This window comes from Leuciscus leuciscus, assembly GCF_965113295.1.
Source record: "Leuciscus leuciscus genome assembly, chromosome: 20".
Lineage (NCBI taxonomy): Eukaryota > Metazoa > Chordata > Actinopteri > Cypriniformes > Leuciscidae > Leuciscus > Leuciscus leuciscus.
This window is the reverse complement of record NC_138744.1, coordinates 35537656-35549116: the sequence shown is the minus strand read 5'-3', so window position 1 is coordinate 35549116 and position 11461 is coordinate 35537656. Positions and strand designations below refer to the sequence as shown.

The 11461-nt window shown below is 37.4% G+C and overlaps 1 long non-coding RNA gene across 1 annotated transcript; it reads right to left on the bottom strand.

Moving 5' to 3' along the window:
- Positions 1-753: 753 nt before the first annotated feature.
- LOC309483422 lies at positions 754-2478 on the bottom strand. Its single transcript, XR_014200557.1, has 5 exons — positions 2431-2478; positions 2223-2342; positions 1250-1378; positions 955-1085; positions 754-868 (listed from the first exon to the last, which is right to left on the bottom strand). It is a non-coding gene; the product is annotated as an uncharacterized lncRNA (long non-coding RNA).
- Between the last annotated feature and the right edge of the window lie 8983 nt (positions 2479-11461).

Below are 11461 nucleotides of genomic sequence, written 5' to 3'. Positions count from 1 at the left end.
TTATACGTGGAGTTAGTGACACTGTTATTTCCGTTATACGTGGAGTTAGTGACACTGTTATTTCCGTTATACGTGGAGTTAGTGACACTGTTATTACCGTTATACGTGGAGTTAGGGGTGACACTGTTATTACCGTTATACGTGGAGTTAGTGACACTGTGATTACCGTTATACGTGGAGTTAGTGACACTGTTATTACCGTTATACGTGGAGTTAGCGTTATACGTGGAGTTAGGGGTGACACTGTTATTACCGTTATACGTGGAGTTAGTGACACTGTTATATCCGTTATACGTGGAGTTAGTGACACTGTTATTTCCGTTATACGTGGAGTTAGTGACACTGTTATTACCGTTATACGTGGAGTTAGGGGTGACACTGTTATTACCGTTATACGTGGAGTTAGTGACACTGTGATTACCGTTATACGTGGAGTTAGTGACACTGTGATTACCGTTATACGTGGAGTTAGCGTTATACGTGGAGTTAGTGACACTGTTATTACCGTTATACGTGGAGTTAGGGGTGACACTGTTATTACTGTTATACGTGGAGTTAGTGACACTGTGATTACCGTTATACGTGGAGTTAGTGACACTGTTATTACCGTTATACGTGGAGTTAGTGACACTGTTATTTCCGTTATACGTGGAGTTAGTGACACTGCTATTACTGTTATACGTGGAGTTAGTGACACTGTTATTACCGTTATACGTGGTGTTCTGGGTGAAACTCGTGTTGGCAGCACCGTTACACAGGTTCCCCTTACAACATCTGATGACTGTCACATTACTATCTAAAGGTATGGAATCACAATAAGATTTAGAGATACAGCCTTTTACAACAACTGACTTGTTTCCGATAGTCCCTGATGAAAAGAAAGAAACAAAGATTAGTCTAAGCTTTACTGGTCTTCTTCCTTTTTCCAACCTTCTTCCTTTTCCAGATTCTCACCTTCAAAGCAGCGTTCTTCAGTCCCTGAACAGTTCATTATGTTCGTGCAGTTCTGCCCATCACAAGAGAAACATTTGTTTCCATTGGAAATGTTAAAGTCATCTACAGAAAGGGGTGGGGGGGAGAGTATTCTGTACAAAATATAAAATATGTCTATTGAAACAGCACTCATTTAGCTGCCTACTCAATTCAATCAAACAATACACACTATGCATTTTATTTCCTGATTGTAACTTTAGTGTTGACTTTACAGAAGATAATTTAAAGAAATAATTTGCTTAGGAAAGCACAATACCTGGAACATCTTGGACATTACACAGGTCTGTTTTACAGCAGGAAGAAGTCGCCTTCATGTTGCCCTTGTCCATGGACCAATTTTGACAGTCAAAAGTACAACCTTTAAACTTCATTGAAGCAATATCACCTAAAAACATGAATAAAACACGAAAGATTGGTTCAACTGCACATCATTTTGATGGAAAATTAATTATATATATATACTGTAAAAAACAAAACAGCAACTGGTAAATCCTATTCTGCTGAATTAGCAAGGCCACTTTGCTTTGGACGCAGCTGTGTTGATGATGTGATCATCTCTTTGCTAATTATGTTTTTGTAATTTATGTAGTTTTGCTAACACATACATGTGAGCTGTTATTAGCTATGCTGAACTGCACAAGATTACACATTAAGTGTTTATTTTAATTATTATTTGTGTATTTTTATAAATAAGACATATTTTTTTGTGGAGGCAAATTAAAGAAGTCTGTATATAATTTTTTTAACTTAATGATTTAAGGCAATCAGTTTCCCCAAATGAAACGAGTTAACTTCCATGGTATTATTACGTTAACATTATTACATTAAAGATTACAGTAGGATGACTATAAAATAACAGTAAAGGGAACTTACTGTTAACCAATTGACAGATTTTTTTCTGTATCATTTTACAGGCTTTTTACAGTTAAAATTACAATATGTTAAAGTATTGTAAATATATTATATACATATATAATAAATTTAGCATTTTTCTCATTTCAAACTATTCTTTAACACAAATACTGCTGATATCATAACAATCTGACAGCAAAACAATTCAAAACAGTAATCTACATACAGTATAGGATATTCTGTGATTGATTTTTTTTATGTTACTGTGTGACAAGTGTGACAAGTTAAATTTCCACTGTGTCAGCACCAGTAAATAATACCAGCCTCTCCATCAGTCAAATATAACAGTACATTTGAATCTATCAAACTGGACTTACCATGTTTTGACACTTCTGTATAACTCGAACACTGATAAGTTTCATGGTTGCATCTTTCTACCGTTTGTTTTGCACAAGTACCGTTCCATTTCCTGCACTTATAACAGCTGAGAGAGTGTCCTTCAGTAATAAAACAGAGAGACAGTGAAAGACATAAATGATCTGCATTTGTACTTAAAAACATTACAAACACTATTTATCTTTTTACCTGCAGTGAAAAGAATGACCAGAAGAAAAACTGAGATTTGCAGATCCATCTTTGATGAGGAGGTGAATAAAATAACATTATTGTTTCAGTGCTCATTTTATACCTTATCAGAAGGGGAGGGTCTTAATGAGAAAATGAAAGTCAGACATTTCCTTGAAACAAAAATATCAGATTACATAATTTACTTGCCAGTTAATGATAAATGAAGATTGAATAAGGAAATTATAAATTTCCAACCTTCTTAAAGTGACAGTTCACCCAAAAAAGAAAATTCTGTCATCTTTTATTCACCCACATGTTATTCAAAATCTGCATGACTTTCATTCTTCTGTAGAACACAAAAGTAGATATTTTGAATTTTTGAGTTTTTGTCCATAAAATGAAAGCCGATGAGGTTCAATGTTGTTTGGGCGTAAATCTTCTTGTGTTCTGCAGAAGAAAGAAAACCATACATACTTCAGTTTAAGAATGCTTTAGGCAGGGCTCGACATTAACGCTTGTCTGTTTGTCTGGGACAAGTGGAATTTTTTAAATGGCAAGTGAAAGAGAATTATACCTGATTAAAACAACTAACCTGATGAAAACTTCAGTGACAAAAAATAACCAGGGAAGCATCAAAACGAGAGAATGTTTCTGATTTTATTACATTCAGTGTAATCAGCGATTGATAATGCATCGTGTATTTCTGTTAACAAGGTCGCACTGTTGAGGCTCGCGCTACCTAGTCTCAACCTCAGACGTCACACCCACGGACCGTTGGCTGAACGTCTGATGCATATGGCATACTATTCTGGAAACACTTCAGGAGTTTCGAAATTGCGATCTGATTGGTTGAATTCTGCAGGATTTCAGAGGGAGACGTTTGTGTCGCGTTCTTTATCAGTCCGCCAGAAAACAAATGCCGTGAAGCCTAAACCCCTTGTGGAAGAAGAAAGCCGTTGTGTTTACAACTGTGACAATGAGCGCTTACCAGGATCAACTAAATGCTGGATTTTCAAAAGTATGTGAAGTTCACGGCTCCATTGTTGCAGTAAACTTGCACAAAGTTCTTGAATGAATAATTTATTAGATGCACGCCGGTCTGTTATTGTAGGGACATCGACATTATATTGTCACGCCCCTAAACATGACGCAGAACAAAACGAACTGTGATTGGTTGCATTGCATGTCAGTCAAATGTCCTATTGGGCAGTCCTTGGCCAAAAAAAGCTGCGATAGAGTCCAGACCTTCTACTGTCACTACGCGAGACTATGCGCTACCTGTCTCTTACCCTTTTCCACCAAGTGTTTCAAATCAGTTCTTTGTCTTTCGACACCCAAAGCACCAGCTCTGAACCAGGGGCCTGTTTCAATAAGGAGGTTCAACCAACTCTGAGATAAAACTTGAACTCTGAGTTGATTTACCCTGAGATGGGAAACTCTGAGTTTTCGGTTTCAGAACATCTGAATTGAGTTAGTTTAATCGACTCTGAGTAGGTTGACTCTGAGTTAAGTGCGTGCACCATGACTATGAAAAGCCATGATCAATGGAGCTCCGAAATTACAATTCACCATGGCAACAGCACCCGACAAAAAGGCATCTGTATACTTCCGAGTCAATACACAAGTATAATTCTCAATCACTGTTATATTATCAGGTGAAAACTGACAGAAAGGTAAGTTATTGAACTAATACTCATTTTCATGGTATCCCACAGAAAGAAAAAAAAAGAAAAAAAGAATGTGACAGCAACTAAAAATGACCATTAAACCGATAATTAAATCAGTTAAATAAAATAAATATAAGTCAGTGTCTATTTCAATGTGCCGCACATGTTTCCATGTTGTGTAATGCTCTTTTCACATAATTTCATGAGTTCACATTTGGCGTGCTGTCCGGGTGGAGGGCTCCGAGCTCGGAATTTCTGCCCGAACCCAGAGTACTCCCCCCGTTGGTAAGAGTAGATGGAACTTGAAGTGAGGAGATGGAACTAAAAGTGAGGAGATGGGGTGGAGGTGGGATGCTGATAAACTGTCAAGGAACAGAGGTGGGTTCTGCTGTTATTTATCTTGTCCTGAGTTGATTACTGATTGATCTCCACTTGTGCTAATTGGGTTAATTATCTGCACCTGCTCCTCCCGAACCTTGTTAATAAAACATCATTAAATGTTCTCTAATCCAACCTGTTACATTTTTTAATAAGGCTAATGAAATTAACATTTGACTTCTACTCCATCAACAGAGGCTGGACCTGCACCACCACTGATAGATGAAGAGAGTTAGGGTTAGGGTTAGGGTTTTTGCCAATTATTTTTGCAAATTAATTACTTAAAAATCATACAATGTGATTTTCTGGATTTTTTTTTTAGATTCCGTCATTCACAGTTGAAGAGTACCTATGATAAAAAAAATTACAGACTTCTACATGCTTTGTAAGTGGGAAAACCTGCAAAATCGGCAGTGTATCAAATACTTGTTCTCCCCACTGTATCTCTACCCTTCCATCTGGCATCCTCCCATTCCATACAGTAATCTGTTTCATTTACGGAAGGTGCGATGATGGGATTATGTGTGTCTTCAATGCATCCTGCCACACTGGAAATCATAAAGGAAATTCTAATTATTAGGTTACTTTCAGAGGTCATGTTATCAAGTGAACATCATTTATCAGATTAGCCTCATTTAAACCGATTTCTCCACCACTGACCTGCAATCCTGTGAATCTCCTCTTTGATGGATCTCACAGGTTTGTGTCCAGGAAATAACACAAAAACTCTCAGAAAGAGCGTGAGAGCGAGGCACACTTTCCTTCCCGCTCTGATACAGTGGCCTTACTAATGTGCTCTGCATCTCCAAGGTTATATAGAAAAATGTGCAATAAATGAATGTACTGCACTGCAAAAAATGCTTTTCTTACTTAGCCTTTTTGTCTTGTTGTTTCCAGTCAAAATATCTAAACATTCTTAAATCAAGATGCATTTACTACATAAGAAAAACTCTGGGTTTATCTAAGAAAACCTGCTCCCGACCAGGTTAGGTTAACAGAGTAAGTTGCCATGGTAACTGACTCTGAGTATAAGTTACCTCTCTTTCAGAAACGGGCTTGACTTACTCTGCTTTTTCGGGTTTGACATACCTCCCATTCTGAAACGGAAAACCCAGAGTTTCCCTAATTTCAGGGTTAACATACTCAGAGTTCTCACTTAACCTTCTTTCTGAAACAGGCCCCAGGAAAAGTGGTTTGTAAGTAGCACCAAAACATTGCTGATCTAGAAGGAAGATCCGCTTGCGTCAGGGTCTGGGGAAGGGGTTACCGTGACCAACAAGGCGGACAAACATTTTTGAAATAGCAGCTAAAAACGATGGACGCGGTTAAGCCAAATTACACAAAATCGACAAATTACGGGCTACATAAACACGTTGGATTCACTGTGTTTGGATGCCGATGAGCATCAATAGTAACATCCGACACTGTTGATGGTGTGTTTGGCGCTAACCACGCTAGCATTGCTGGGAAAGATGAGACGTATACAGTGACGTAAGACCTGGCTCTGTGGTGGCTCTCTAGCATGTGGAAAGGCAAACCAGTTCTTACAGTAGATGGCTTGATAACACAGAAGAAGAAGAAGAAGGTATAAGAACGTAGAAGAAAGATAACACAAACATTTGATATAAGGTAAAAAAAATAAAAACAATTGGCCTTTATAAAGGTAAAAACACCCTGGGGTAAATATAAAAAAAAATATGCAGATTTTCAAGGCTTAATGTCGAGGTATTACCTACATTCAGTGGTGAGTTACTGAAAAAACTTTCAATATTTTCAATATTATAATTTTTTTGTATTTTTTTTTTTTGAGTGAGTGCATATTTATAAACATTATTAGCCAAGTGGCTAATTTTCATAGGTTGTCCTTTGTCCAGTTGTTTAAAAGATACATAAATACAAGCAAAATACAAACAAACTGTACAGACAAAAATAATAATCATTTTCTATGATCTTTTTGCTTACTTACAATGTATCGTTGCAACTACCTAAAATATTTACGTATGACCTACGCATAAACACTGGGTGGGACATTAAACATCCTGTATAAACAACCCAGATCCGGCCCACACTTGACTCAGAGGATGATTAAACATCTTCTAAGTTTGCAGCCTGCAGAATGCCTGTAAGATCATGCAACATCCTAAAATATTGAAATCACTGTTCATGATTTCAAAGAAAACAAAGCCCTATTTAGGTAAGATTTAATCATTTAACAATCAACACACAATTGATGTACAAATATAATGAAAAAGCCTGACTTCTCAAGAACTCCACAAGTCACCATGCCATGTGGGATGTAAGGTTGGCACTGTAAATATGTACACAAATAAATCTATTTCATCAAGTCGTCTATTTCATTACTGACCTTTATTAATTTCCTGTTCAGGCTGGGTTTTGGTGGTGATACTGGTTTGATGCTGGTCTAGCTGGTGGATCAGTAAAGCCATGCTAGTCACCAGTTTAAAGCTAATGTGTTCAAGTAATGATCTTAATCTTAAACATAAACTAATAAACAGTGTTTTTTTTTTTTTTTTTTTAAAGGGTAATTGATCCAAAAATCTCTGTCTCTATTTCATCTTGGAAGTTGCACTACATCACACTATAAAATGAGCACTGAAACAGGCACGTCATTTCATTCACCTCTTGATTAAAGATGGATCAGCAAATCTTAGTTTTTCTTCCGTTAATTTTTTAATTGCATCAGGTATAAGTCAAGTCAAGTCAAGTCAAGTCAAGTCAAGTCAAGTCATCCTCATTTATATAGCGCTTTTAACAATGTACGTAGATTGTTTCAAAGCAGCTTTACAGAGATAAACGTATAATTTAAGGTAACAGAGATTGCTTTGGCTTTATAGCGGTTCTTTAATAAAGTTATTTTCCAGTTAAAGTTTTGATTGATTCGCTTCCGTCACAACGATCATTTGTTATTAAATTAGGGGCCGCCAAGACGACACCATTCTCTCTACACAGACTTTAAACGCGAACCTGTGATAAACGCTGATGGCGTTTACATGCGCATTAAGAATTGATTCTATAGTTATGTGCGTTTGAATATATGTGATCTGTATATAAAAGATATAAAATATATATAAGATCTGATATAAAAGATCTGTAACACGAGGGAGCAAGGAAGGCAGGCAGGGACAAGAAACTAAGTGCAGGATATTTAAAACAAACAGAAACCAAACAACAAGAATGACAAGAACATAAACAAACTAACACAGCAAACAGTGAGGCTTATATACATAGAAAAAACTGGATGAACAAGACATTTTATTCATTTTTTGATTTAACCTTTATTTAACCAGATGATCTCATTGAGATTTAAAACCTCTTTTTCAAGAGAGACCTGGCCAAAATGGCAGCATATTAACAGTGCATAGTTACAAATATGATCACCAAGCATACGCACAACAACAAGAAACATTTAAACAAGATCCTCAAGATACATAAACAAACAACATCAGACTACTTAAAAGTACAATTTATACCTACCATAGGTTTAAAATGATTTAGTTATTTTAAAAACAGTGACAACAATTTATGGCATCTATTTCCCAAACTTTCATGCGTTGTTTAAATTCACCAAAAGAAATCAGAGTTCGCAATTGCAAATCAGTCTGTAATGTGTTCCAAGCTCTGTACGAACCGTAGGTACAGAAAACAAGTACAAGTTACCAGAGCGTAAATTATAAGAACTGATATTACATGACATATAGGAGCAAAGATAAGACGGAAGCATATCCAGCATAGACTAATAAGCCAATGTATATGCCTCCTCACTGACAATGAGGGCCAGTTTGTCATTTTGTACGAGGTACAATGATGTACTGATGCCTTACATCCAGTCACAAATCTTAATGCATTATGGTAGACAGTATCCAACAAAGACAAACATCGATCAGGCGCATTTCTATAGAGCAAATCACCGTAATCGAGTGCAGTGAGAAAGGTAGCAGCAACCGATCTCCTCCTGGTTTTCCAAGAAAAACAGGCTTTGTTTCTAAAATAAAATCCTATTTTAAATTTGAGCTTTTGTACCAGTTTATCAATGTGCAACTTAAAAGAGAGGTGATCGTCGATTAATATACCCAAATATTTGTACAATTTTACTTATTCGATCTGCTCACCATGTATAGTAAAAATACTTGGAAGACTGTCCAAAGACTTCTTAGATTTTGAATAAAGCATAATCTTAGTTTTCTCAACATTCAAAACTAGCTTAAGCTGATACAGTTGTATCTGAACAAGGTTAAAAGCAGACTGTAAATAAGAAAAAGCTTGGTGTAAAGTCGCAGCCTTACAATAAATAACGGTATGGTCAGCATAAAAATGGAAATGAGCCTGAGAAATGTCATCACCCAAGTTATTAATATAAATAGTAAATAAAATTGGACATAGGTGCAAACAATCAGGGAGTAATGAAAGGGAAACCAGAAGAACTACAAAGGCTCCGTCCGAAAACTTGTTGCCTCGCTGCCTTATAGGAAATGACTTTGCAGGCAGCTTTTGAGCACAAATGTGTGTCACTAAACTAATTTTGGACAGACTTCTGAGGCAGTGTCACGGTTTAATTATCTACAGCAAAATATAGCAAGCTTTGGTGATAACTAAGCAAATGTTTAATTACTGCAATAGTAATTTCTTGTTAGAAATGACATCAGAAGTGGAAAACATTGGTCAAAAACGTACATTTACACACAGACTGACCAGAAACCGTAACTTTCAGACGGCATCTTTATTTTTCTAGCTCAACTGTCACAGAATGGGAAGCACAGGACTGTGGGATTATTCTAAGCTATCTGGGATGCTGAGATGATGAAACTGATCAGGAAGAGTATTAATAAAGCAATCTTTAGTGGCAGAAGTGATAGGTCTAACATATTTGTAACACGGAGTCGGCTTTGCAGCCTTGGCTAAATGAAGTTTACACGAGACTAGATAAAATAACTGCATTGGCTGCCAGTGTCCTATAGGATAAAGTTTAAAATTCTGGTTCTAGTTTTCAGAGCCTTGCATGATCAGGCTCCTTCTTACATCAGTGATCTGATCCAGCCCTACACTCCTGTGCGGGCTCTGAGGTCTGTGGATCAGAATCTGCTGAAGGTTCCACGCACTCGTTTTCGTACTAGAGGTGACCGATCCTTTCAGGCCTCTGATCTTCCGCCCTCTTTGCACTCTATTGACTCTGTTGATACCTTCAAGTGCAAACTAAAGACTCATCTATTTGTTCAGGCTTTTAATGAGCTACTTTTGGGTTGATATGATCTTGTATTGTCTTGGCCTTTTTATATTATGTGTATATTCTGATGTAAATTTATGTTGTGAAGCACTTTGTGGCTTTTTGTCTGTGAAAGGTGCTATAGAAATAAAGCTTACTTACTTACTTACTTACTTACTAATTCGGGGAACAGACACAGTCTCTATATGATGATATCTAGGTGAAAGAGGCTCTATGTGATGGGATTTATCTGACCTTGGTGACGTGAGACAGCTAGCAGACGGTCGGTTTAGCCAGTCTGTCTGCTTCCTGACCTGAGCCCCAGATTGTCATGTTTTTTGATTGTCAGCTCTAAGACTATGTGCCATATTACTAGAGAGAAGAGCAGCACCATCCCAGGAGGGATGAATACCATCTCTTTTCAACAGGTCATGTCTGCCCCAAAAACTTTTCCAATTGTCTATAAATTCTATATTATTTTGCGGACACCACTTAGACAGCCAGCCATTGAGTGAGGACAGTCTACTAAGTATCTCATCCCTCCTGCGAACAGGAAGGCGGCCAGAGCAAATTACAGTGCCTGACTTCGTACTTGCTAGTTCACACACCTCTTTAACATTCATTTTGGTGATCTCCGACTGGCGGAGTCGAACATCATTAGTGCCGGCCTGAATAATAATCTTAGAGAATTTACGATTAGCATTAGCCAGCACTTTTAAATTTGCTTTGATGTCAGGCGCTCTGGCTCCTGGCAAACATGTGACTATGGTGGCTGGTGGCTCTATTTTCACGTTCCGTGCAATAGAATCGCCAATAATAATCGTCAAGCACTGAGTACAGATAATTTATGTTCTCTCTGACTCTCTGTTATGAGTGCATGTGTCTGATGGATTCTTGTGTAGAGAAACAGGTTATACAGTATGTCCCATTAGAGATGTCAAGTACATGAGTTCAATAGTGGTAACACAAGCAGGTGAGTCCAGTATTGAATTAACTTTATTTGATGGTTCCTTTAACACATTCTGTTGACAACAAGTAATGTTGCACCTACATGTCTACTAATTCTCATTAGTGTTTTTAGAGTATAAGTAGAATGGTAGGGTTAGGATAAGAATAATTGACATGTAGTTGCAAAGTTACTTATAGTCAGTAGAATGTGTGTTGGAGGATCATCAGAATAAAGTGATAGCAGATATTTCAGACAGTCTAATAATACTATAATGAGAGCTAGTTAACATGTAGTTGCAAAATTACTTATAGTCAACAGAATGTTCAAAAGGGCCCATCAAAATAAAGTTACCTTGAAATTTAGTGTTATAATATATTGATGGTGATGCCATTGTCACGGGTCAGGGTGTCGCCGCTTCTTTTTTGTTTTTGATGGTCCTGTCATTTTCTGCAGCCTGTGACTTGAGCAATGTGCACACAATCACAAGCAGATCTCCCACACCAGTTGCTCGTTCCCTTTACCCTATATATTCCCAGCTGTGTCTACCCCTTGTTGTCAGTTTATCACAGTTTGTGTCACGTGGATGTTTCATGTCTGTGCTCTCATGTATGTGTCTTGCTTCTATTACTTACCTGCTTGTTACAATTGTGCTCAGGACCCAAAGACGAGGAGTTTGTAGCAGATGATTTCACTTGCTGGACTCGGGCTCGTCATCCTCTCGGTGGTGTCCTCAATCTGTGTGTCCACTGATGTGTGTGCGGAGAACACAGGAGCTACCATACTCTACAATCTTTACTGTCACATTTACTGTTCAAGTTTGTTCCTAAAGTTTTC